This window comes from Pan paniscus, chromosome 10, assembly GCF_029289425.2.
Source record: "Pan paniscus chromosome 10, NHGRI_mPanPan1-v2.0_pri, whole genome shotgun sequence".
NCBI classification, from domain to species: domain Eukaryota; kingdom Metazoa; phylum Chordata; class Mammalia; order Primates; family Hominidae; genus Pan; species Pan paniscus.
The window spans coordinates 46,666,504-46,691,697 of record NC_073259.2 but is presented as its reverse complement, the minus strand read 5'-3'; the positions used below and the strand labels follow the sequence as shown (position 1 = coordinate 46,691,697).

At 39.0% G+C, this 25,194-nt stretch overlaps 1 pseudogene; it reads right to left on the bottom strand.

Moving 5' to 3' along the window:
• Positions 1 to 3,715: 3,715 nt before the first annotated feature.
• Positions 3,716 to 14,706, bottom strand: LOC100988964 (starch-binding domain-containing protein 1-like; annotated as a pseudogene).
• Positions 14,707 to 25,194: the final 10,488 nt, after the last annotated feature.

Sequence of the window (25,194 nt, the reverse complement as noted above, 5' to 3'; positions counted from 1 at the left end):
GTCTCAGCCATCGAGAATGAGACAGACTCACAGAGGCTTCACTCAGAAGAGGTGTCCATGGTGTTTCAGTCCCCAGTGAAATGCACAAGAGTCCCAACCCAGCCCAGGAACTCAAACACCCAAACTCATAACATTTTCAAGAAACTTTCACTGGCTAAAAAAGAAACACTTTTTGGAATTCTTTTATGAATAGACTTTCTGGAACTCTGTCCAATATTTTCTATCAGTATTTGGTTTGGGAGTTCTGAGGGCTGCAGTCATCCTCTCTCTGTAGAGTCCTGGACAGCATTACCTCCTACAGAATACAATATGTGATATTACTCAGAGTTTTGCCAACCAGAGAAGCTCACCCAAACTTTAGCATACAGAGTTTTCACTGGGGCTTCACTACATAGGCATGATTGATTAATTCACTGGCAGTGTGATTAATAATATTTGGAACCCACAAAAATCCCTGGGAGGGTGGTTGTATTAGTCTGTTCTTACGCTGCTATGAAGAAATACCCAAGACTGGTAATTTATAAAGGAAAGAGGTTTAATTGACTCACAGTTCTGCATGGCTGGGGAGGCCTCAGGAAACTTACAATCAAGGTAGAAGGGAAAGCAAAGATGTCTTTCTTCACATGGTGGCAGGAGAGAGAAGTGCAGAGCCAAGGAGGGGAAAGCCATCAGATCTCATGAGAACTCACTCACTATCGTGAGAACAGCATGGGAGAACCGCCCCTATGATCCAATCACCTCCCACGAGGTCCCTCCCCCAACAAGTGAGGATTATAATTCAGATTACAATTCAAGATGAGACTTTTGGTGGGGATGCAACCAAACCATATCAGTGGTTTTGTTTTGGAGGTGAGGCTGCTCTGCATGCTGGGGTATGTATGTAGATAGGGGCTTAGTCAATGCAAACTGAACACAGGACACTTCAACGGAACCATCAACTGAAAGCAAGTTTAATGTGTATCATTCTGGCCGTATGGCATAAAATAAAGTCTTTTAGTTCTCAAATGAAAAAGCACATATTTCTGAGCCAGTGGCTATAAAATTGACTCACATCTGCATCTTAATTGCATTTTACACATTCTGTGTTTAGCGCCTATTAAGGCTCAAGATGGATAAGTTTCGAGAGGTTCACAGAATTCTCCCCTGGGAGTTTTCTTTCTTAAAGAGTCTGTATACAGCTCTCCAGTAGCCTGGATGCCAGGTTTTCTTTAACACATTTCTGGTGTGTCAAATCCAGCTTTGGGGCTGGGATGCACTGACAATATAAAGTGAGCTTCTCCCCTTACTGACTCCTGCTTATATACAAACAGGAAAGCCACAGCATGGTTACACCCACCACAGAGAATGGAAAATAGTTAGCGAGGGGAATTTCCCCTCCCCCATCTAAATATGAAACATACAAACGTTGAAATTGTGCATTTTCTGAAGTTTTCTTTGACACATTTCTGGTGTAACAGACAAATTCGAGGGTGGTCATTTGCCTTGCACAGGGCACCTCCAGCAAGTGTTTGTAAGCAGCAAACTTCCCACTGTTACTTGTGAACACCAACTACCCAGAGTTAAGCCAGACTTCACAGGTTAAGGGCACAGTCCTCTATAAGACTTCTCTCACTTTCAGACACCAGCTGCAAGTTTGGGGTCCCCAGGGCCACCCTCACTTCTGATCAGCTGGCTACAAATCTAGAGGTCGTCATGAAGCCCCTCACATTCAATAATTCCCTAGAATGACTCATAGAACTCAGGAAAGAACTATACTTACAATTACAATTTTGTTATGGCAGAAGGATACAAGTCACAACCAGCCAAGGGAGAGACACAGAGTGGGAGCTCTGGGAGGGTCGCAGTCATCCTCTCTCTGCAAAGTCCCACACAGTATTACCTCCTCCAGGATACGATGTGTGATAATACTCAAAGAGTTTTGCCAAACAGTGAAACTCACCCAAACTTTAGCAATGCAGAGTTTTTATTGGGGCTTCATTACATAGGCATGATTGATTGATTCATTGGCAATGTGATTAAACTCAATCTTCAATTCCTCTCCCTTCCCTGGAGGTTGGGCTCAAAGCCCCAAACCTCTAATCAGGATTGGTCTTTCCAGTGTGTCCAGCCCCCATGCTGAGTTACCACATTAGCATAAACTATCAGGTGTGATTGGAGGGGCCCACCATGCGTAACGTAGATAATCCTACCACTCAAGGAAATGTCCAGAGTTTAGAGGCCCCTTCCCAGGACTGGGGGACAAATGCTAGCCAAATTATTTGTTGTTGCAGTTGTTTGGTTTTGTTTTTTAAAAGATATCAAAACTCAGCTTTTATTTGTTTAGTTATAAAAACCTAGAGTTTAAATGTATGCTGTATTTCTTCTCAGAGCAAAGATGTACTTCTGTATTACTATCCTGTATAAATTTGTTTTTTTGTTTGTTTGTTTGTTTGAGACGGAGTCTAGCTCTGTCTCCAGGCTGGAGTTTAGTAGCATGATCTCAGCTCACTGCAATCTCTGCCTCCCAGGTTCAAGGGATTTTCCTGCCTCAGCCTCCCAAGTACCTGGGATTACAGGCATGCACCACCACGTCCAGCTAATTTTTGTATTTTTAGTAGAGACGAGATTTCACCTCGTTGGCCAGGATGGTCATGATCTCCTGACCTTGTGATCCACCCACCTCAGCCTCCTAAAGTGCTGGGATTACAGGTGTGAGCCACTGGGACCGGCCAATCCTGTATAAATTTGTTACCCAAGATAGCTACTTGTATGAAAGGAGAGGGCAGAGGGCAATGGATGGAAATGATTGCTACATGACAGTCCATCCATCCAAATCTACTAGGACAGGGGAGTGGGGGTGGGAGACAGATGGTCCCACAGAGGTTCCCGTGGGTAAATGATGGGTGTGTCCGTCTCTGCAGTCAGGCTGTACCTATACTTCCCAGTCCTCTAAAAGGTGTCATTCAGGCCACCTCGCTCAGCCCAGTCCCTAATCCCATTCATGTCCCCTTTCCTCTTGGGCTGCTTCTGTGCCTGACTTCCATCATGACTGATTCTGATTAGGCCCCTGGTTTCTCTATCAGCCTTAGATCATTAAGACAAAGACACACTTGCTACCTTCAAACCCGTGCCTGGCATGTAAAATCAAACAAAAAAATGTTGGGAAGTCTTGGAGTATCACTTCATATCCTTATTAATCACGTCTAGACCACATTATTTTCTGATCACTGTTCCATATGGTGTTAACTATTTTTTAATATAAAATGTGCATGTAATAAAGAGTGTTTCTCAAGGTGTATCAATAGGCGATCAGCTATGTTTGAGTGAGCCTTAGTTTGCTACTTTGGTCTAAGGATCACCTAAAGGCTTAAGCTTGAACCCTGTGCAGCTGGTTAGTTTCTTTGCTCCATGACCACAGTCCTTACCTGAAGCTTAGCCCAGTCACTCCCCAGGAGGATCAAGCCCTAAAGTAATAATGGATCCATACAAATTCGTCACTCAGTGATACCAGAGGGGGACAAAAAGTCCATGCTCACCGGAAGCATTATTTGCACATGTGTGTGTATATTAATATATTTTTTCTGCACATTAGACAAATGCCATTGGCAAATTTGAAACAACTCAGATGGCTAAATTTGGAGTCGCACTGCCTTTATCTTATTTAAAATTATTCTATGCACTCCACAACCTCAGCATCTCCCACATTCTTCTACAGCCTCTGCAATACTTTGCAAACTCAATGAGTGAATCCCCACCATGCATGAACCACTTTATCCTCATGGCCATTCTCTAGGAATCTATTGCAGCATTTTTCCCAGTGGATAACTTTCCCATTCTCTACCAACACGAACTTCCACTCCACCACTGCACCTGCTGGCAGGAAAACAGTATGAGACTAGAATGCACCCTTGCAATAGTAGGGTGTGATGTAAGTGTTCCATCTCCCAAGACTCCCATGGTTTCCAGTTACTGCAATGAATTGCATATCATGCTTGTGATATAATGGATCTGGAACTTGACACCAACTTGCTGAGACTCTGAAGATATTGCTACTACCCTCTTTGTTTCCCATGCACTCTTTCTTCCACAAGAGTACTTCTGCCATTATCCATTTCCTGCTTTAGGTTTAAACCTGGAGCCTCAAGACTGCCACCCAAACCAACATCTCCCCGAGAAGAGTGCCTAGACATCATTTTCCAGTTCTCATAGTCAGCCAAGTCCAATTGTGCTAGGCTCACTTCTTCTTTGGCTCTGTCTATGAGCAAGTTGCTAGAAGGCAACTTCTCTGCAAAACATGTAGCTGCTTTAGCAGATATCTCTTGTCCTTTTTCAGAATCCCCATTCTCCTATAGGAGATTCAAGTCTTTCATTTCTTGAAGCTTCAGAATAACTCAAGTTACCAGTCTCAAAGGTAACTAGAGCTTCTGTGTCTGAAATCTGTCCAGCAGGAACATGTTCTCTTGAATTGTCACAGACGTTTCCATCCTGGTTCCTGCGGGTCTTTGGTTTTAGAAATCAAATGTCCACTGTTTTCTTGAGGATGCTCTGGTTTGGTGAACAGCTCCTGCCTGGAAGGTCCAGGACTAAGTTCACCACTGACTCCCTGATTGCCTCCCAGAACCGCACCCTCCCCAAGAGAAGCATCCTTCTCTTGTTTTATGTCCCAGTCCTTCCTCATGCCCCTGTCCTTCTCCATGTCCCCAGGCTGCCCTGCAGCAGCCAGACAAAAAGCATTCTGGCAAGACCCGTTCCAACAAACAGGGCAGACAATATGGCACCAATGGCTGAGAGGCTGTGACTCCAGGAGACAATGGGGACCAGGACAGGGGCTCAGGTCACACAGGAAGAGCCACCCAAATTCTTTATTATATACTCCTATACAAAGAGGACTCATCTCTAAAATGAGGGGAATAATAATGCCTCTTGCATGGGCATTTCATAAAGATTAAAGTAATATGTATTTCTGGCATATAATGCTCATTCTTTGAGTGTTAGCTATTATTATTATCTTACTGAATTTGTGGTCACTGAACTTCAAAACACATCCACTGCTAACTCTGTTGTAAGCACCTGAGCACAGGGGAAACATTTTATTCACTTTTATATATTTAACGGTAACTGTGTTTTGCATAAAAGGTTTTCAATACATATTTACTGGTTTATTTTTAAAATATATCTACATTTAAGGTTAGTGCATTTAAAATTAATATCTATTTGGCCTTATTTGATTTAAATGTCAGAACACCTTCATATGAGAGATCAGAGGAGCAGCAGAAGCTGCATTTAAAACAATTTGAGCAATAGGCAACTTCAGGGCTACTCAAACACTGGGGAGAATAGACCTGACATCTTAATGAAAAAAATGCATACAAATGCTTGTACGCATTTCTGTCCACCCTTCTAAAGCTTTAAAGACATTTTCTCAGCATTGAAAAGAGTAAGTTCTATTATGAAAAAAGATTTAAAAGGTACTATCCTATCCTACGTACCTGAAGAAAAAGTAATTTTTAAAATGCCATTTGCAACAACAACAAAACTATAAAGTACTTCAAATGAATTTACCAAAATGTGCAAGACACTGTAAATTTTCACTGAAAAGTATATCAGATTATGAGTGACAAGATTCAATATTTGTAAACATTCAATTGTCCACAAATTTATCTGTAAATTCAATGCAATTCTAATAAAAATCCCCAACTTATTTTTTATATAACTTGGCAGGATCATGCTAAAATTCATATGTAAGAGTAAATGCAGAGCAGTAATCAAGGTAATTTTGGAAATAAAGAATAAATTCTAGTTCTTTAATTTCTAATACCAAACTTTATTATAACAAGCAATATAGTAATGAAGTAAGAATAGACAAGTGGATCTTTGCAATAGAGCAGAAAGTACACATATACTGTATATGGAAATTTAGTATATGCTAAAGATGGCATTTCAAATCTGGGTAGACAATTATGTAATAAGTGGCGTTATATCAACTGGGTATCCATTGGTAAAAAGAAATAAAATATATCTTTTTTTCATGCTAATTACAAAGTAAATTCCAACTAGATTAAAATCCTAAGGGTGAGATTAAAAATTGTATGAAAATATTCGGCCACGCGCGGTGGCTCACGCCTGTAATCCCAGCACTTTGGAAGGCTAAGGTGGGCAGATCACGAGGTCAGGAGATCGAGACCATCCTGGCTAACACGGTGAAACCCCGTCTCTACTAAAAATACAAAAACAAATTAGCCGGGCGTGGTGGCGGGCACCTGTAGTCCCAGCTACTTGGGAGGCTGAGGCAGGAGAATGGCGTGAACCTGGGAGGCAGAGCTTGCAGTGAGCTGAGATCGCCCAGCCTGGGCGACAGAGCTAGACTCCATCTCAAAAAAAGAAAAAAAAAAGAAAAGAAAAGGAAAAAAAGTGTATAAAAGTGTTCAAAACAAATAAATGAAAATACATGCATGACATTGAGTAGATAGATCCTTCTTCGGATTTTTTTTAAGTCATAAGAGAAAGAACTGGTAAATTGACTAATTTAAATAAAACTTTTATATGACAAATAATATACAGAAAGTTTTTTTTAATGGAAGACTAAGAGAAGATATATCAACATACAATAGATAAAATATTGGTTTCTGGATAGACAAAGGAAAAGTCTCTAAAAATGGAAGGAAGTACAAATAATCTAATGTAAAAATGGACCAAAATAAAAACCAAGTGGGCAATTGACAGAAGGGGAACACAAATAGGGCATTAAACATATAGAAAACAATGCTCAATTCCATTAGAAATCAAGAAAATGAAAATTAAACAATCACTTACCCTTGTTATACCCTTCAGGTTGGCAAAAAAAATTGTTTGATGATATCAGCTCTAGCAGAGAGTATAGGTAAATGTGTATTCTCATAGCCAGCTAACAGGATTCTATATAGGGCATATCTTATGTTCTGGTAATTCTGTTTTTTATATTCAAGGTATGTAAGAGTGAGATTGGCAACATGCTAAATGTCCACCAATAGAGAAATAGCCAAATAAGCACATCTTTACAATAGCTGATGTTTAAGTGGGTAATATGAGATATGTACTATATAAGATACGCTTACACATACTGACATGGAAGATCTTGAACACAGACTGCTGATGGAAAAAAGCAGTTGCAAAACTACACATATAGAATGTAATCATTGTGTTTGTTAAAAATATGTATTTCCCCAAAATAGTATATATTTTCTACATGTACTAAATGTTTGTAACTGCATGAGTAAATATATTCAAGAATGCACACAAATTTTTCCTGTGCAGAGGGCACTAGGATTTGAGGAAGTAGGCAGAAAAGAATTTAGCCTTTCCTGTAACATTTTAATTTTTACAAGGTGAATGGTCTACTGTATTACACCTGTAATAGTAATAACTGGAGAAAATGTATCCTATCTCCTCCCTAGACTTTAGGGCACAGTTTACTGTATCCTTGGTTCATTATGATGTTAAACATTTAAAACTCTGCGAAGTCAGTTCTACAATTCTCATTCTACTGATAACCAGACATTGGATTATATTGGGCTTCACTGTTTTTTCCCAATTTCGTTATTCAAGTTCTCTACATTGTGTTTAATGCATTCTTTAAGATATTTGTTATCTGGCATTCTATTTTAGGAGGACAGAATGACAGAAAAGTTTTTGATGCCTAATTTTCTCCTTAGCCTTAATTCACTCGAATAATTCTCTTTCTCTCTCATGTTGTAATTCAAATGGGTTTATCTTAAGAAGTCATCTTGAGGAAAAAGCATATATTTTTTGTATCCCAAGAGACTTCACAGAATAAAAAATAATTGCTTTTTTGTTTTTTTCTGTGCTTGTATTCGTACCCAAAATATTTCACGGTTATCTTCAGAAACATTGTGTACTTTAAGAGCTCAGCAAATGTTTTCCTAAAAAAAAGAGAGAGTGCACAAGCCATCAGCCCATTTGTTTCCCCTCTAGACCTAGGTGAAATCCATCTACTCTGATGTTCATAAAATGGGGACCCTCCTGTCCAGAACATCATTTCTCTATGAATATTTTTCTCATCTCTTTGATTTGTTTCCCTACTTTTGTCATTGCAGAAAGCTATCTTGAATCATAAAGAAAGCCCTATTTTTTATATATCTGAAAAAGACAGGTATATAATTGAACTCTACCCACACGTACAAAATAAAATAAGCCCATAATATAGCCATAACACTGGAAAAGAATAGAAAATCATTCTGTTCTCATTATTTTAGGAAATAAGGCTTTAAGCAGCAAACAGCATATGAATCTGAACTGACAGGTAATATGAAAATGAGCAGAAGGAGGCAAATAAGGTGTGAATCATCCCTAGGGTCATTTATCTCCAGGGAACAGGCTGCACATATTTCTGAGCTTCTGCTCCTTGATGGGGAGTACCTGAGTGGTAGGGGACAGGGCACCCACCAGCAAGCTTTACAAGCACTAAGAAGTGCCCACTGACCCTCTGGGTTGGTGGGCCTGCTGTCCTCCTTCTTTCCAAGCCAGAGAATTTCCCTGGGCCCTGATACTTTGAACCCTAACAAATGGTGCTATGGTTATTCATCCTAATCCATTTTAAACTCACAGGTTTCACAGCCACCTCAGCATCTCTTACTGTCTATTGAACTTATATGTCCAGTCACAGAGATGGCAGGATGTGGTAGTAAAAATGCCTTTTCTCCCTCTCAGGGCAACCCAGGGTCTCAAATCTGGCACATACAAGTATCAAAGTGAAAAATGGAAGCAAGGAGAGGCATATAGGCAAAACAACAACAACAAAACACACACACACACAAAGAGGTGACAATAGCAGGAATGAAACCACCTTTGAAAAATTATGACGGTGAGACAAATCTGACGTAACTGACTCCACCTTGCTTCTAACCTCACAAGCTAATGGTCTTTGCTCATTCCTGGGCACAGGCTAAGTTAACTATGGAAGGAATTTAGTTTATAGTTTAACTTCAAAAACAAAGATATTAGTCCCTTCCCAAAACTAACCCTCTCCTTTCTTGGGTATAAAAACCACCTTTGTAAAACTAACAAACTGGCCACAAGATTAGAATTATGGTTCAAGAGTCATGTAGCCAGAGGTCAAAAGATTTGTAACCTCCCCAATTTCTCTTTTAGATAACATCACAATTGTGAAACCTAAGATTGATGTTTGAGGTATTTTTCAGAACTTGCATTCTGATGCTATCCCAGCACCATTTATTGAATAGGGACTCCTTTCCCCATTGCTTATTTTTTCCAACTTTGTCAAAGATTGGATGGCTGTAGGTGTTTAGGTTTATTTCTGAGTTCTCTATTCTGTTCCATTGGTCTATGTGTCTATTTTTGTACCCATACCATGCTTTTTTGGTTACTGTCTTCTTATAGTGTAGTTTGAAATTGAGTAATGTGATGCCTCCAGCTTTGATCTTTTTGTTTAGGATTGCTTTGGCTATTAGAGTTCTTTTTTGGTCTCATGTGAATTTTAGAACACTTTGAGTTCTGTGAAATATGAGATTGATAGTTTGATAGGAATAGCATTGAATCTGTAGACTTCTTTGGGCAGTGTGGCTATTTTATAATATTGATTTTTTTTCCTATCCTTGAGTGTGAGATGTTTTTCCATTTTTTGTGTCTTCTCTGATTTCTTTCAGCAGTTTTGTGGCTCTTCCTTAGAGAACTTTCACCTACTTGGTTAGGTGTATTCATAGGGTTTTCTTTCTTTCTTTCTTTTTTTTTTTTTTTTTTTTTTGCTATTGTAAATAGGATTGTGTTCTTGATTTGGATCTCAGTTTGAACACTATTGATATATAGAAATAGTACTAATTTTGTACATAAATTTTGTATCCTGAAACTTTACTAAAGTGGCTTATCAAGACTAGGAGCCTTTTGATGGAGTCTTTAGGGTTTTCTAAGTATAAAGCCGTATCATCAGCAAAGAGAGAGAATTTGAATTTTTCTTTTCCTATTTGGATGACCTTTTTTTTTTATACTTTAAGTTTTAGGGTACATGTGCACATTGTGCAGGTTAGTTACATATGTATACGTGTGCCATGCTGGTGTGCTGCACCCACTAACTCGTCATCTAGCATTAGGTATATCTCCCAATGCTATCCCTGCCCCCCTCCCCCCACCCACAACAGTCCCCAGAGTGTGATGTTCCCCTTCTTGTGTCCATGTGATCTCATTGTTCAATTCCCACCTATGAGTGAGAATATGCGGTGTTTGGTTTTTTGTTCGACTTTTATTTCTTTCTCTTGCTAATTGCTCTGGCTAAGACTTCCATTACTATATTGAATAGTAATGGTGAGAATGAGCATACTTGTCTTATTCCAGTTCTCAAGGGGAATGATTCTAGTATTTGCCCATTTAGTATGATGTTGACTGTGGGTTTGTGATAGATGGCTCTTATTATTTTGAGGTATGTTCCTTTGATGCTTACTTTCTGGAGGGTTTTTATCATGAAGCGATGTTGGATTTTATCACAAGATTTCTCTGAATCTATTGAGATAATCAGATGGTTTTTGTTTTAATTATGTTTATGTGGTGAATCACATTTATTTATTTGTGTGTTCTGAACCAACCTTGCATCACAGGAATAAAGTCTACTTGATCATGGTGAATAAACTCTTTGATGTGCTGCTGGATTTGGTTTGCTGATATTTTGTTGAGGATTTTTTTTTCTTTTCGCCTATGTTCATCATGAATATTGGCCTGCAGTTTTCTTATTTTGTTGTTGTCTCTTTGCCAGGTTTTGGTATCAGAGAGATGCTGGCTTCAAAGAATGAATTAGGAAGGAGTCTCTTCTCGATTTTTTGGAATAGTTTCAGTAGAAGTAGTACCAGCTCTTCTCTGTACATCTGGTAGGATTCAGCTGTGAATCCATCTGGTCCAGGGTTTCTCTTGGTTGGAAGGATTTTTATGAATGATTCCATTTCAAAACTCAATGTTGGTCTGTTCAAGGATTCAATTTCTTCTTGGTTCAGTCTTGGGAGGGTGTATGTGTCCAGAAATTTATCCACTTAGTCTAGATTTTCTAGTTTGTGTGCATGGAAGTGTTCATGATAATCTCTGGGACTCTTGTATTTCTGCGGTATCAGTTGTAATGTCACCTTTGTCATTTCTGATTGTGTTTATTTGTATCTTCTCTCTTTTTTCTTTGTTAATCTACTTAGCAGTCTATCAATATTGTTTCTCCTTTCAAAAAGCCAACTTTTTGTTTGTTGATTCTGTGTATGGATTTTTTGTCTCAACTTCATTCAGTTCTGCTCTGATTTTAGGTATTTCTTTTCCTCTGCTAGCTTTGGGGTTAGCTTACTCTTATTTTTCTAGTTCCTCTAGGTGTAATGTTAGATCATTAATTTGAGATCTCTCTAACTTCTTGATGTAGGTATTTAGAGCTATTAAGTTTCCTCTTGACGCTGCTTTTGCTGCATCCTAGAAATTTTGATATGTTGTGTCTCTGTTTCCATTTATTTCAAACTTTTTTGATTTCTGCCTTAATTTCATTGTTTACCAGAAGTCATTAAGGAGAAAGTTGCTTAATTTTTATGTAATTGTGTGGCTTTGAGAGATCTTCTTTGTATTGATTTTTATTTTTATTCCACTGTGGTCTGAGTGTATAGTTCATATAGTTTTGAATTTTTGAATTTATTTATTGCTTTATGGCGAGCATGTGGTCAATCTTAGAGTATGCTCCATGTACAGATGAGCAGAATGTGTATTCTGTGACTGATGGGTGGATTAGTCTGTAAATGTCTATTAGGTCCAATTGGTCAAGTGTCAAATTTAAGATCAGAATTTCTTTGTTAGTTTTCTGCCTTGATGACCTGTCAAATGCTGTCAGTGGAGGTGTTGAAGTCCTCCACTATTATTGTGTGACTGTCTTTTTGTATGTCTAGAAGTACTTGTTTTATGAATCTGTGTGCTCCAATGTTGGGAGGGTATATATCTAGGACAGTTAAGTCTTCTTGTGGTACTGAATTATTTATCATTGTGTAATGCCCTTCTTTGTCCTTTTTTACTGCTGTAAGTGTAAAGTCTATTTTATCTGATATAAGAATAGTGACTCCTGTTCTTTTTTGTTTTCCATTTGAGTGATAGATTTTTCTTCTCCCCTTTACTTTGAGACTAGGGGTGTCATTACATGTCAGATGGGTCTCCTGAAGATAGCAGATGAATGGCTCTTCCTTTTTTTTTATCCAACTTGCCACTCTGTGCCTTTTAAGTGGGGTGTTTAGACCATATACATTCAAAGTTAATATTAGTATGTGAGATTTTGATCCTATCATGGAGTCATTAGCTGGTTGCTTTGTAGTTTGTATTGTATAATTGCTTAATAGCATCTCTGGACTATGTACTTAAGTGTGTTTTTGTGGTAGTAGGTATTGTTCTTTCTTTTCCATGTTTAGACCTCTCTTGAGGATCTCTTGTTAGGCCAGTCTAGTGGTAGTGAATTACCTTAGCAATTGCATGTCTGGAAAAGGTTTTATTTCTCCTTCACTTATGAAGCTTAGTTTGGTGGAATATAAAATTCTTGTTTGGAATTTCTTTTATTTAAAAATGTTGAAAATAGGCCCTCAAACTGTTGTAGCTTGAAAGATCTCTGCTTAGAAGTTTCCTGTTAGCCTTATTGGGTTCCCTTTGTGTGTGACCTGATCTTTTCTGTTGCCCTTACAATTTTTTCTTTAGCATTGACCTTGGACAGTCTGGCGATTATATTCCTTGGTGATGTTCATTTTGTATAGTATCTTGCAGGTGTTCTCTGGATGTCTTGTACAGGATGTCTACCTCTCTGGCAAAACTGGAAATATTTTATTGGATTATTACTTCGAATATATTTTCCAGGTTGTTTACTTTTTCTCCTTTCATAAAAATGCCATTAATTCATAAGTTTGGTTGCTTTACATAATCCATTTTCTTGAAGCGCTTATTCATTTTTAAAATTCTTCTTTCTTTATTTTTGTCTGACTGGGTTAGTTTGAAAGATCAGTCTTCTAGCTCTAAATTCTTTTTTCTGTTTGGGCTAGTCTATTGATAAAGGTTTCAATTGTACTTTGAAATTCCTTAAGTGAGTTTTTCAATTCCAGAAGCTCAGATTGATTTATTTTTAAGATGTTTATGTCTGCCTTCATTTCCTGGATTGCTTTAGAAGTTTCTTTGTGTTGATTTTCAACCTTGTCCTGGATCTCACTGTGCTTCCTAGTAATCCATGCTTTGAATTCTTCATCCTTCCTTTCTGAGTTTTCATTTTGATTACAGACTGTTGCCGGATAGCTAGTGTGATCCTTTGATGATGTCACAGCACTCAGATTTTTCATGGTGCTAGAATTCATGCACTGGTTCCTTCTCATCTGAGGCCACTGACACTTCTAAATTTTGTCATTATTTTCATGCAGATAGGATTTGTTTTTCCTTTCTCTCTTTTCCTGTGTTATTATTTTCTTCCCCTTTGCCCATGTCCCTAGGGGATATGACTTTAGAGAATGTTGGGTAAAATCTTTTGGCTTCATTTCAATATCTCTATGCACTTCTGTCAGCCAGTTTTATATTGGGCAGTTCAACCTACAGACAAGTTCATGGTTCTAATGAGTAAGAGCCAGATGTGGCCAACATAGATGGGTATATGTTTAATCCTTGTTTACTGGAGAAGGTCTCTGTTTCTGGAGGCAAATGGCAGATCTGTGGAGTTCACAGTGGCCTGAGCACCCTGCTCAGCACCATAGCTGAGGGATAAAGATGGTTGGGGCTAGACCAGGCCTGCTTACAGGTCACCCAATGGCAGGCACAAGAACCAGCACCAAGAGGGGTCCAGTGCACAGCCACCAAGTGCCCAGAGGTGTGTCTAGGTGTGCCTTGGGGCTGAATAGGAACTCTTTGGCTTCAAGTTCTCTGCACAGGGAATGCAGCCACCTAAATTCCAAATCCAGGAGAATGACTGCTCTAGATGCCTGGAGCTCTGCCTGGGCGTGGAGTGTAGAGGGCCCCATTCCACCACAATCTCTGCATAGGGAGGGTGGAGTGTCTCAGGCTGCTTACCCAGGTGATGCGCTCCAAATACTTTACTTAGAGATCAGCCTGGGCATGGGACAGAGATGGCACCATTGCACCACAATCTATGCATAGGACCACTGGGCAACTCAGGCTGCTGGTGTAGGTGGGTGGGAGATCCAAATGCCTGGAGATCTGCTGGAAGTAAAGTGGAGAGGGCCCTGCTGTACCACATTCTATGTACAGGAAGGGTAGGGTGGCTCTAGCTGCAGATCCCATCAAGGGGGTGCTCTAACTGCCTGGAGATCTGCCCGGATATGGAACAGAAGAGGCCCCATTGCACCCCAATCTATGCACAGGAGGGGTGGAGCAGCTCAGGATGCTAATCCAGAAGAGTGGGCGCTCTGAATGCTTGGAGATCAGCCTGGGTGTGGAGTAGAAAGGGCTCTACTACATCACAATCTCAGGGGAGCAGGCTAGGGCACCCAGCAATGGCACATGTAGACCAGTTCCACGTCCCCAAACTGGCCCTGGCTGTCCATCTTCTCACCAAGGAGAAACTGGCTGTCAGCACTCTCCTCCTGCACCAGACCTGTGATCGGGGAGAGCACAATTCCAGTTCCTACAGCTTGGGTGCTTTCCTTACTTGTTCTGGCTGTGGAGGCTCCTACTCAGCTCCAGGGCAGGTGCTCCAATCTCTAGTCCAAGACTAAAATGCTGTATGGCCATGGTGCCAGGCTACCAAATAATGACTGATGTTGTATGCACCCAGATTAAAAATGGTGCCACAGTCTCCAAATCAGGCCTGGGAAAATGCCTACAACTTTGTCTGGTGTCCTTCCCTTTCAGTGTCTCCAAGCCTCTCTCCAAGTTGGCGCCAAGGCTTTGGAGGAACAAAGTGCTCTCCCTTAGCCTGGTTGCATGGATCCCCAGTGGAAAGGTGAGTCACAGAGGGAGGCTTTCTACCTCCTCCTGTCCTGTTCTAGGGCTTCACTCACTTTTGTCAGACAAATGCCATCATCGGGGCAGCTTGCCCACCTTCTCCTCCCTGGCACCTGGGATGAGATGTCCTTCACTATTCTGGTGGATTCCTGTTTTCCTTCTTGAATTAAAGCCCACAGAGTTGATCTTTATGACTGATTTTGCTATTTCCAAGTGGCTAAGGCATGCTGAAAACCTCTAATCAATTATCTTGGAAAAAAAAAAAACCTCTGTTTTATAACACTACACAGAACTCTGCAACTGACTCAAGCATGCAGTTTGTCCCACAAATAGGGTTGTCAGACTGACATCACGTAGTCATTTGAACTAAAGGTGCCTAAACATATTCCCAGGAGTATTTGCCATAAAGCAGAACCTCATAATATAATCAACAATAAAGTACAATCTCTGTTAGCATTATGGCCTTTCCATCTTATTTTCCTATAGTGTCTACATTTCTGAAGAATTGATTTAGAAAAAACAATCAACATTTGTATAGCACTTTATAATAGGCAGAGCGCTTCAAATATGTGAGTTTATTGATTCACTTAGTAAACTGAACCACAAGTGGACTCTATAGTGTTTAGGTTTGTGTTTATGGGTACTGTGTGGATGTATAAACCTCTTAAACTCCCTTAATCTCATGCTTTTGGATTCTACTATGATTCTTCTGGAACAGAAGAGACCCTTTTCTCTGATATTCTGATATTCACAAGAACTTCATTACTGTAAAGAAGCATTATTCCCTGTTATGACTAAACTCTTACACATGGAGACAATGGGTAATAATTTTAAATAGTGGGAAGTGGAAAATTATGGTACTCGATGTGAAAGTAGCCTAATGATTACACCTTTTATCTTTAGCTCCAAGGTTTATGAGTTACAGTTGAAATGAAAGTGAAGCTATCCTTTATTATTATCTGAAGTAGGATATTAAAATATAAAGCTCTCCTCATAAGGTGTTTTGTTTTAGCTTTTTACTTGGGAGGTAGTATAGCACCTTCTTTAAGAATGTAAACTCTTGGTTAAGAATCTAGGCTTCCTCGGTTTGAATCGCAGTTTCACAACTTTATTAGTTAAATATTCTCTTGGGCAAGTTGTTCAAGCACTTGAAATCCAATTTCTTCATCTCTAACATGAGCATCAGAGCAGTGCTCTTCATAGAATCACAGGGAGAATTGAACAAGATCATCTATGAGGAGCTCTTGGCTTAGTGCCTAGACTCTGTGAGCTCTGTTTATGTGTTCTGTTGTTAAAAGCATTTTACAGTCGAAAAGAAAGAATCACATCAGCTGAATGGGAAGCTGAAATTCTATCCTTTTCTTGCACATTATAGACTGCTTTTATTTCTATTTTTCCTTCTAGGAAGAGAGGAAAGAGGCTGTTCCTATCATTTAGTTATGGAATCTAACAGTTTATTTCAGCAGTCCCCAATCTTTTTGGTACCAAGGGCTTGTTTCATGGAAGACAATTTTTCCATGACTGAGGGGTAGGGAATGGTTTTGGAATGAAAATGTTCCACCTCAGATCATCAAGCATTAGATTCTCAAAAGGAGAATGCAACCTAGATCCCTCATATGAGCAGTTCACAACAGGGTTCGTGCTCCTGTGAGAATCTAATGCCACTGCTGATCTGACAGGAGGCGGAGTTCAGGTGGTAATGCTCACTCGCCTGCCTCTGACCTCCTGTTGTGCAGCCTGGTTCCTAACAGGCCATGGACCAGTATTGGTCTATGGCCCAGGGGTTGAGGACTCCTGGTTTATTTGACTTAATGAGTTTGCCAGGGTGGTAGATTTCCTGTTGTTGTTTGTTTGCTTGTTTCTTTGTTTTTACTTAGATTCAGCCAGGAATAATAATTTAATTCTGGCCCAGTACGCTCTTCCTTAAAGCAGAGTAAGCTTTCTGTCAAATATGTATGAAAATGAGATTTTTTAATATCCTGCTTTGATTTTGCTATGTAATAAAAGATCTCTAAACTTAGAGGCTTAAAAATAATCATTTATTAGCTGATGATTCTGTATGTCAAGCAATTTCACCTGGGTGTAGCTAAGCAGTTCCCCTGCTAGTCTCACCAGGGTTCACTCATGCTATTGCAGCTGGCTGGCGGATTGGCCAGGGGTTGGTCTTGCATGTCTGGTGGTCGGCTGTGGTAACAGAGTGACTGGGCCACATGTCTCCAGTGTCCAGCTGGGCTTTTTCACATGACAACTGGGTTCCAAAAGCACTAAGGTAAAGAACAAGTCCCAGTGCACAAGCATTTGTCAGACCTCTGCTCATGCCATGCTTGCTAATGTACTGTTGGCCAAAACAAGTCTTATGGCCAAACCAAGATTCAAAGAGTGGAGAAATAGACTCCACCTCTTGATGGGAGGAACTGAAAATATAGTGTTATCATTCGTTCCTTAGTATTGAATTATAATCTTCTTTAGAGAAAATTAAAACCACATTATTACAGATAGCATGAACATACAGAGTAATAAAGAGAATCTACCAAGCTGAAGTACTGTGTGTAACTTAATGTTGGGGTCAGGGTTATGTTCAATTCACATAAGTAAGTCATAGTCCTTCGGCTCAAGGACACTGTAAAAACGAGGTAACACATGCAGAAGGCCACACTACAAGGCAGTTTGTGATCAACATTATGGGAATGACCCAGCTAAGAGTTATCGGAGTTCTCTAAAGAAAGAAATCCCTGGTTCCTGTGGGAAATACGGGATGAGAAAATTCCTTGGAGGAGGTGAGGCTTAAACGGGGCTAAAGAAATGGCAGGATTTGCAAATACAATTTAAAATGTAATATATGCCAAGTGAGGGGGGGTGTCAAGTTCAAGGATATTAACATGGGCATGAAGTCTGCATATTTAAATACAGTGAAGATGCCCTAATGGGTTGGCAGAGGTGAGACAGCAGAATGCATTTGGGATTCATAGTTGACCAATTTCTTTCCATGCCTAAGTTAAACCTAGAACTGAAATCAAGGATTTGGGGTCTCTAAAGGTCAGACTGCTATTCCTAAAGCATTGTTCCCACCCTTTTCCTCTTTTGCTCATTGAAAAATCTTTGATGGCTGTCTTTTCTTCCTTTTTTTTTTTTTTTTTTTTTGAGACGCAGTCTCACTCGTCGCACAGGCTGGAGTGCAGTGGCGCCATCTCGGCTCACTGCAAGCTCCCCCTCCTGGGTTCACGCCCATTCTCCTGCCTCAGCCTCCTGAGTAGCTGGGACAACAGGCGCCCACCACCACGCCCAGCTAATTTTTTGTATTTTTAGTAGAGACGGGGTTTCACCGTGTTAGCCAGGATGGTCCATCTCCTGACCTCGTGATCTGCCCGCCTCGGCCTCCCAAAGTGCTGAGATTACAGGCATGAGGATGGCTGCCTTTTCTACGTAGAATAGAGTTTGTTCCACAGAACTTGGTGTCAAATGTGGTTTTGTGATATGCCTTAGATCATATTTCCAGTCTTCTCTCTCACCACTTCTTATTCCATTTAAAAAATTTTTTCTCAGGAGTGGTATTCATTAAAAATTAAGTGTAGAATCTCTCTTTACCTGGTTTAAAAATTTTAAAGCCTATTTTATTTTCAAAGTTAATGTTGGGCTTTGAGTAATAGCATTAGTGAGTTCTAGTCCCTTAGAAGCAGAATTTGGAATGAAATTACAAATGTTCTTTGAGAAAATAATCAAAGGTAGCTACCATCTAGCTTTTATTTTACATTTTAAGTATTTTGCTTAAATGTTTTTTTTTACTACATAGGTTCCAGCAAAGGATGGTGTATTAGCCCATTCTCATGCTGCTAATAAAGACATACCTGAGACTGGGTAATTTATGAAGGAAAGAGGTTTAATTGACTCACAGTTAGTTCAGCATGGCTAGGGAGGCCTCTGGAAACTTATAATCATGGCAGAAAGGGAAGCAGACACATCCTTCTTCACATGATGACATAAAGGAGAAGTGCCATGCATAGAGGGTGGAAAACCCCTTAAAAAACCATCAGATCTCATGAGAACTCACTCACTATCACAAGAACAGCATGGAGGTAACCACCCCCATGATTCAATTACCTCCCACTGGGTCCTTCACATGACATATGAGGATTATGGGAACTACAATTCAATAAGAGATTTGGGTGGGGACACAGCCAAACCATATCAGATGATCTGCCATCAGTCAATATTGAGTTTCCCACTGAGCACTCTGCACTGTCCAGGATTTATTTTTAAATCCTATTTCCTGTTTGTCTGGACTATCTGAACATTTATTGCTTAAAAAATATGTGAGTTTGTGAGCTTATCCTAGCATTTAGGCAGTAAGTGACAGGATATGTCCTCTTCAGCATATAGTATAATAAAAATTAAGAACATTTACCAGCAAATACTTTCTAAATGAAGTAGTAAAGCAAAAGGAATTTTTCTAATGTTTGAAGTTGTGAGATATTTCTTGACAGGCAATGTTCAACTTTTTTAAATAACTAAATCATATTTTCCCAAGAACCAAAACAAAGTTTGATAAAGCAGTCTCTTGATTTTGCCAGGTCATTGAGTGTGGCAGTGAAATTTTTTGGTGTAAAATTTATTAAAATAATGTGATTTTTAAAAGGAATTCTCAAAATTCTAGAATGGAAGATGCTTTGTGTGTAAATTTAGATCTGCTTACTATTTCTGAGCAAAATAAAACAGGGCAAATCAAGGACTCTCACCCAAGAGGTAGGCAGCCTCAGGCCTCTGCATGACCTTTTTCTCTAAATTGTTGTGGAGTTAACACAGTCTGAGGGAAATTCTGTAATACAATCCTATTACTAATCTTTTTACATTTAGTTTACTTTTATATTTTAAGGGGATGAAATCTTGCTATGTTGCCCAGACTGGTCTCAAACTCCTGGGCTCAAGAAATCCTCCTGCCTCAGCCTCCCAAAGCGTTGGGATTACAGGCATGAGCCACTGCTTCTAGCTCAATGATTGCTCTTTTAACATAAAAATTCCAGCCATTTTGGTACAATTTATTCTGGACTTCTCAAGAAATTGGATTCACTGTTTCTAAAAAGAAAATAGGTTTAGCAACCCAGTCCTCTGGAAAAGTTCAGCTACATCCAGCATCCCATGTTTTGGACTCAACACAAGAAGATGAAAAGGCCATTCATGTGGATTTCTATCAGCTCAGATATTTGCAGGCACAATGAATTTCCAGAGCACATCATGTTTAAGGGGAAGTTTAAAATAATTGCACCAAAAGCATTGTCCAAGGGAGCTCCTTTTCTTGTAGCCAGTTCTGAAAAAATGTTTTTCTTTTTTGCTTAAGTACTATTCTGTTTAAGAATCTTTTCTCTACCATTAAATTTAGCCAAATTGTACCCTTTTGTCTGTGAGTCTTTGATGTTAATAGCAAAGAAGAGTTTCCAATTCTGAGATCTGTTTGAGCCAAATTTTGAACAAATATTTATATACAATATTTGTTCCCCCTCTCTGAAATAGTAGGATATGTATGATAATGTAATTATTTGTTTGTTTTTAGTGGAGGTAGGATAGCCCTGGAAAATGGAAAATGGCACCTGGTTGCAATGGCAATTTGGGCTGCCAAGGCGGGCAGATCACCTGAGGTCGGGAGTTCAAGACCAGCCTGGCCAACATGGCAAAACCCCGTCTCTACTAAAAATACAAAAATTAGCCAAGTGTGGTGGCATGTGTCTGTAATCCCAGCTACTCAAGAGGCTGAGGCAGGAGAATTGCTTGAGCCCAGGAGGCAGAGGTTGCAGTCAGCCAAGATCATGCCACTGCACTCCAGCCCAGGCAACAGAGCAAGACTCTGTCAAAAAAAAAAAAAATTTAAATAACAAACAAAGCCTTAATAATTTTTTATATTAAGATATATATAAACATATAGTTTATACTATGTATACTACAATTCTCCAGACTTGATATTCGCTTCTAAATATATATATTTACCTCATATTTTGGTCATGTATATATCAGATACTCCTCCCATGCTTAAAAAGGTTTTGTGTGCTTTGGTTTGATTTGATTTGGTTTGGTTTTCACACAAATGAGCCAAGCTATGGCCAATGATGCAAATTAAAAACAATGGTGTCAGTGAATTATAGAAAGGTACCCTACAGGAGCACAATCTATGCATTACACACAAATTGGCAAAAAAAAATGTAATTTCTACATCTCTCAAAACCTATCTGTTTTTTTTTCATGGGCCCCTACTCCATTGGATATCAGGAGAAAAAATAATTTAACCCAATCTATTAAATTCCGTTCTATCTAATCCTTGAAGCAGTTTTAAGGAAACTCCTGTAACAACAGGATAAATGTTCAGACCTTCAGATTTTCTTCTCCCTCACTCTTCACGATATCACCCAGGTGTGTAAGAAAGGGATTCTGTAATATCATGATGATTTTGAGACTTGACTTATTCCTGATGCTGTCTTCTGCCTCCTCTCTTCTCTACAGCATTAGCCCCCTGTCCACCTTGTTCCTGGGTATTATGAAGGTAAGTAAAAACATTTAGAATTTTCCCTGTTGCCAAAAGGGAAAGAGACTTCATCTCCTCCTCTCTTTTTTAAAGCATTTCCATAAGAAACCTAATATCTATGAATCCTTCGTCCCCTCCTTTGATGCGTATGTCAATCTTTGCAAAGGCTAGGTAAGCTTTTTGCCAGCTTCAAAAGCCAGAAATGTTTTGCTCAAGGTCTTGGAACCCATCTCTTCTGAAATATGAATATTGAGAAACACAGCAACCCTATCTCCTCATCACTATGGGAGATTAGTTTAGGTGCCCTGCTCCAAGCTGTCGCCATGTATTTGTCACAGAGGAGCATAGACTCTAAAACAAGGAATCTAAGCAGAGGAAACTTTAAGGAACCAGACAAGAGTGCTATACACATCTTAATTTAAGGCATAAGCATTCATTTGCATAAAATTAAGACAATTATTTTATTTTGAATTGGTAAATGGTGTAAGTAACTGAGAGTGTGTCCCATAATAGGCTATCTCCCAACACTTTGACTCAAGGAAATTGTGGGATTGGGGCTAGGAAGTGTCTTTTATCTGGTTACTTTTGTTATCTTCATTATACTGTATAGTACAGGGATGTAATTGACTTACATTTGACTTATATGCTAAGAATAATATTCAGATAAAATATGCTAAGTAGTTATAATTTGGGAGATTAAGCTATCACTCAGATCACAGTTAATGCATATATTACTGCAGTTCTACTAAACCAGGGCTTCCCAGCCCCTAGACTGCAGACCAGTACCAGTCTGTGGCCTGTTAGGAACCAGGATGCACATCAGGAGGTAAGTAGTGGGTGAACAAGAATTACCACCTGAGCGCTGCCTCTTGTCAGATGAGTGGTATTAGATTCTCATGGGAGCATGAACCCTATTGTGTACTGCACATGCGAGACATCTAGGTTGCTTGCTCCTTATGAGAATCTAATGCCTGATGATCTGAGGTGGAAGAGTTTCATCATGAAACCCCCTATGCCAGCCATGGAAAAATTGTCTTCTGCAAAGCTGGTCCCTTGTGCCAAAATGTTTGGAGACCATTGTACTAAATAAAACACTAGTCTTGATTAAGTTAGAGTCTCAGTCTCAATGAGTTTCAAACATGATTTATCCACATTTTCACAGTTTATAACAAAATCAATTTTATTGTTCCACCAAAAAACTGCTCAAACACAAACAAATTCAAAAGCTAGCAGAAGACAAGAAATAACTAAGATCACAGCAGAACTGAAGGAAATAGAGACACAGAAAACCATTCGAAAAATCAATGAATCCAGGAGCTGGATTTTTGAAAAGATTAATGAAAATAGACCTCTAGCCAGACTAATGAAGAAGAAAAGAGAGGAGAATCAAATAGACACAGCAAAAAAATGATATAGGGGATATCACCACTGATCCCACTGAAATACAAACTACCATCAGAGAATACTATAAACACCTCTATGCAAATAAACTAGAAAATCTAGAAGAAATGGGTAAATTCCTGGACACACATACCCTCCCAAGACTAAACCAGGAAGAAATCACATCCCTGAATACACCAATAACAAGTTCTGAAATTGAGGCAGTAATTAATAGCCTACCAACCAAAAAAAAAAAAAAAAAGCCCAGGACCAGACGGATTCACAGCCGAATTCTATGAGAGGTAAAAGAGAAGCTTCCTTCTGAAGCTATTCCAAAAAATAAAAAAAGAGAGACTCCTCCCTAACGAATTTTATGAGGCCACCATCATCCTGATACCAAAACCTGGCAGAGACATAGCAAAAAGAGAAAATTTCAGGTCAATATCACTGATAAACATCGAAGCAAAAATACTCAATAAAATACTGGCAAACCAAATCCAGCAGCACATCAAAAAGCTTATCCACCATGATGAAGTTGGCTTCATCTCTGGGATGCAAGGCTGGTTCAACATATGCAAATCAATAAACGTAATCCATCACATAAACAGAGTCAATGATAATAACCACATGATTGTCTCAACAGATCCAGAAAAGGCCTTCGATAAAATTCAACACCCGTTCATGCTAAAAACTCTCAATAAACTAGGTATCGATGAAACATATCTCAAAACAATAAGAGCTATTTCTGACAAACTCAAAGCCAATATTATACTGAATGAGCAAAAGCTGGAAGCATTTCCTTTGAAAACCATCACAAGACAAGGATGCCCTCTCTCACAACTCCTGTTCAACATAGTATTGGAAGTTCTGGCCAGGGCAATCAGGCAAGAGAAAGAAATAAATGGTATTCAAATAGAAAGAGAGGAAGTAAAATTGTCTCTGTTTGCAGATGACATGATTGTATATTTAGAAAACCCCATCATCTCAGCCCAAAATCCCCTTAAGCTGATAAGCAAATTAAGCAAAGTCTCAGGATACAATGTCAATGTGCAAAAATCACAAGCATTCCTATACACCAATGATAGACAAACAGAGAGCCAAATCATGAGTGAACTCCCATTCACAGTTGCTACAAAGAGAATAAAATATCTAGGAATACAACTTACAAGGGATATGAAGGACCTCTTCAAGGAGAACTATAAACCACTGCTCAAGGAAATAAGAGAGGACACAAACAAATGGAAAAACATTCCATGCTCATGGATAGGAAGAATCAATGTTGTGAAATTGGCCATATTGCCCATACTGACTTTATAGATTCAATGCCAGTCCCATCAAGCCACCACTGACTTTCTTCACAAATTAGACTTTTTAAAATCACTGTTTATAAGTAAATTGATTATGATGTATCTTGGTATAGTTTTATTGATATTTCTTATGCATGAGATTTGTTGAGCTTCTTGGATTTGTGGGTTATAGTTTTCACTGAATTTGGAAATTTTTTGTCTTTTTATTTGTTTAAATATTTTTTCTGTCCTCCCTCCATTGGAGACTCCAATGACACATACATTAGGCCACTTGAAGTTTTCCTACAGCTCAGTGAGGCTGTCTTCAATTTTTTTTTTTTTTGGTCTTTTATCTCTGTGTGTTTAATTTTGTATAGTTTATATCGGTGTTTTCAAGTCATTAATCTTTTTTTCTGCAGTGTCTAAAGTGATGTTAATCCTATCCACTCTATTTTTCACCTTAGACATTGTAGTTTTCATGTCTGAAAGTTTGATTTTTTAACTTAGTATGTTAAATCTTTCCTCTAATTTTCTTGAACATATGGAAAACAGTAATAAAAGCTGTTTTAATCTTTGGTCTACTGGTTATATATCAGTTCTGAGTTAGTGTCAATACATCGATTTTTCCCTCATTCTAGGTTGTATTTTTCTTCTTCTTCTTATGCTGGCAAGTTTTGATTGGGTGCCAAACACTGTGAATTTTATCTTGTTGAGTGCTGGATATTTTTATTATTTATATTTATTTTATATTATTCCTATTTTATATTATTCCTATAAAAATCCTTAAACTTTGCTTTGGGATAGAATTAAAGTACTGTAAACAGTTTGAGTCCTTCAGGTCTTGCTTTTAAGCTTTGTTAGGTGGGACTAGAAGAATACCATACTCCACTACTGATGTTAAATTCTTGTGAGTACTCTACCCAATACCTCAAGAATGAAGAAGTTTTCCACTCTGGCTGATAGGAACAAGAACAATTCCTTGCCTTATGGGAGCTCCAGAAATTCCTTTTAATCTTTTCAGGAGGTAGTTTCTTGACCTTGAGTTTCTTCACCAACTGCGTGCACTGATCAGTAGTTAGATGATTGCAGGGGGAACCCTCT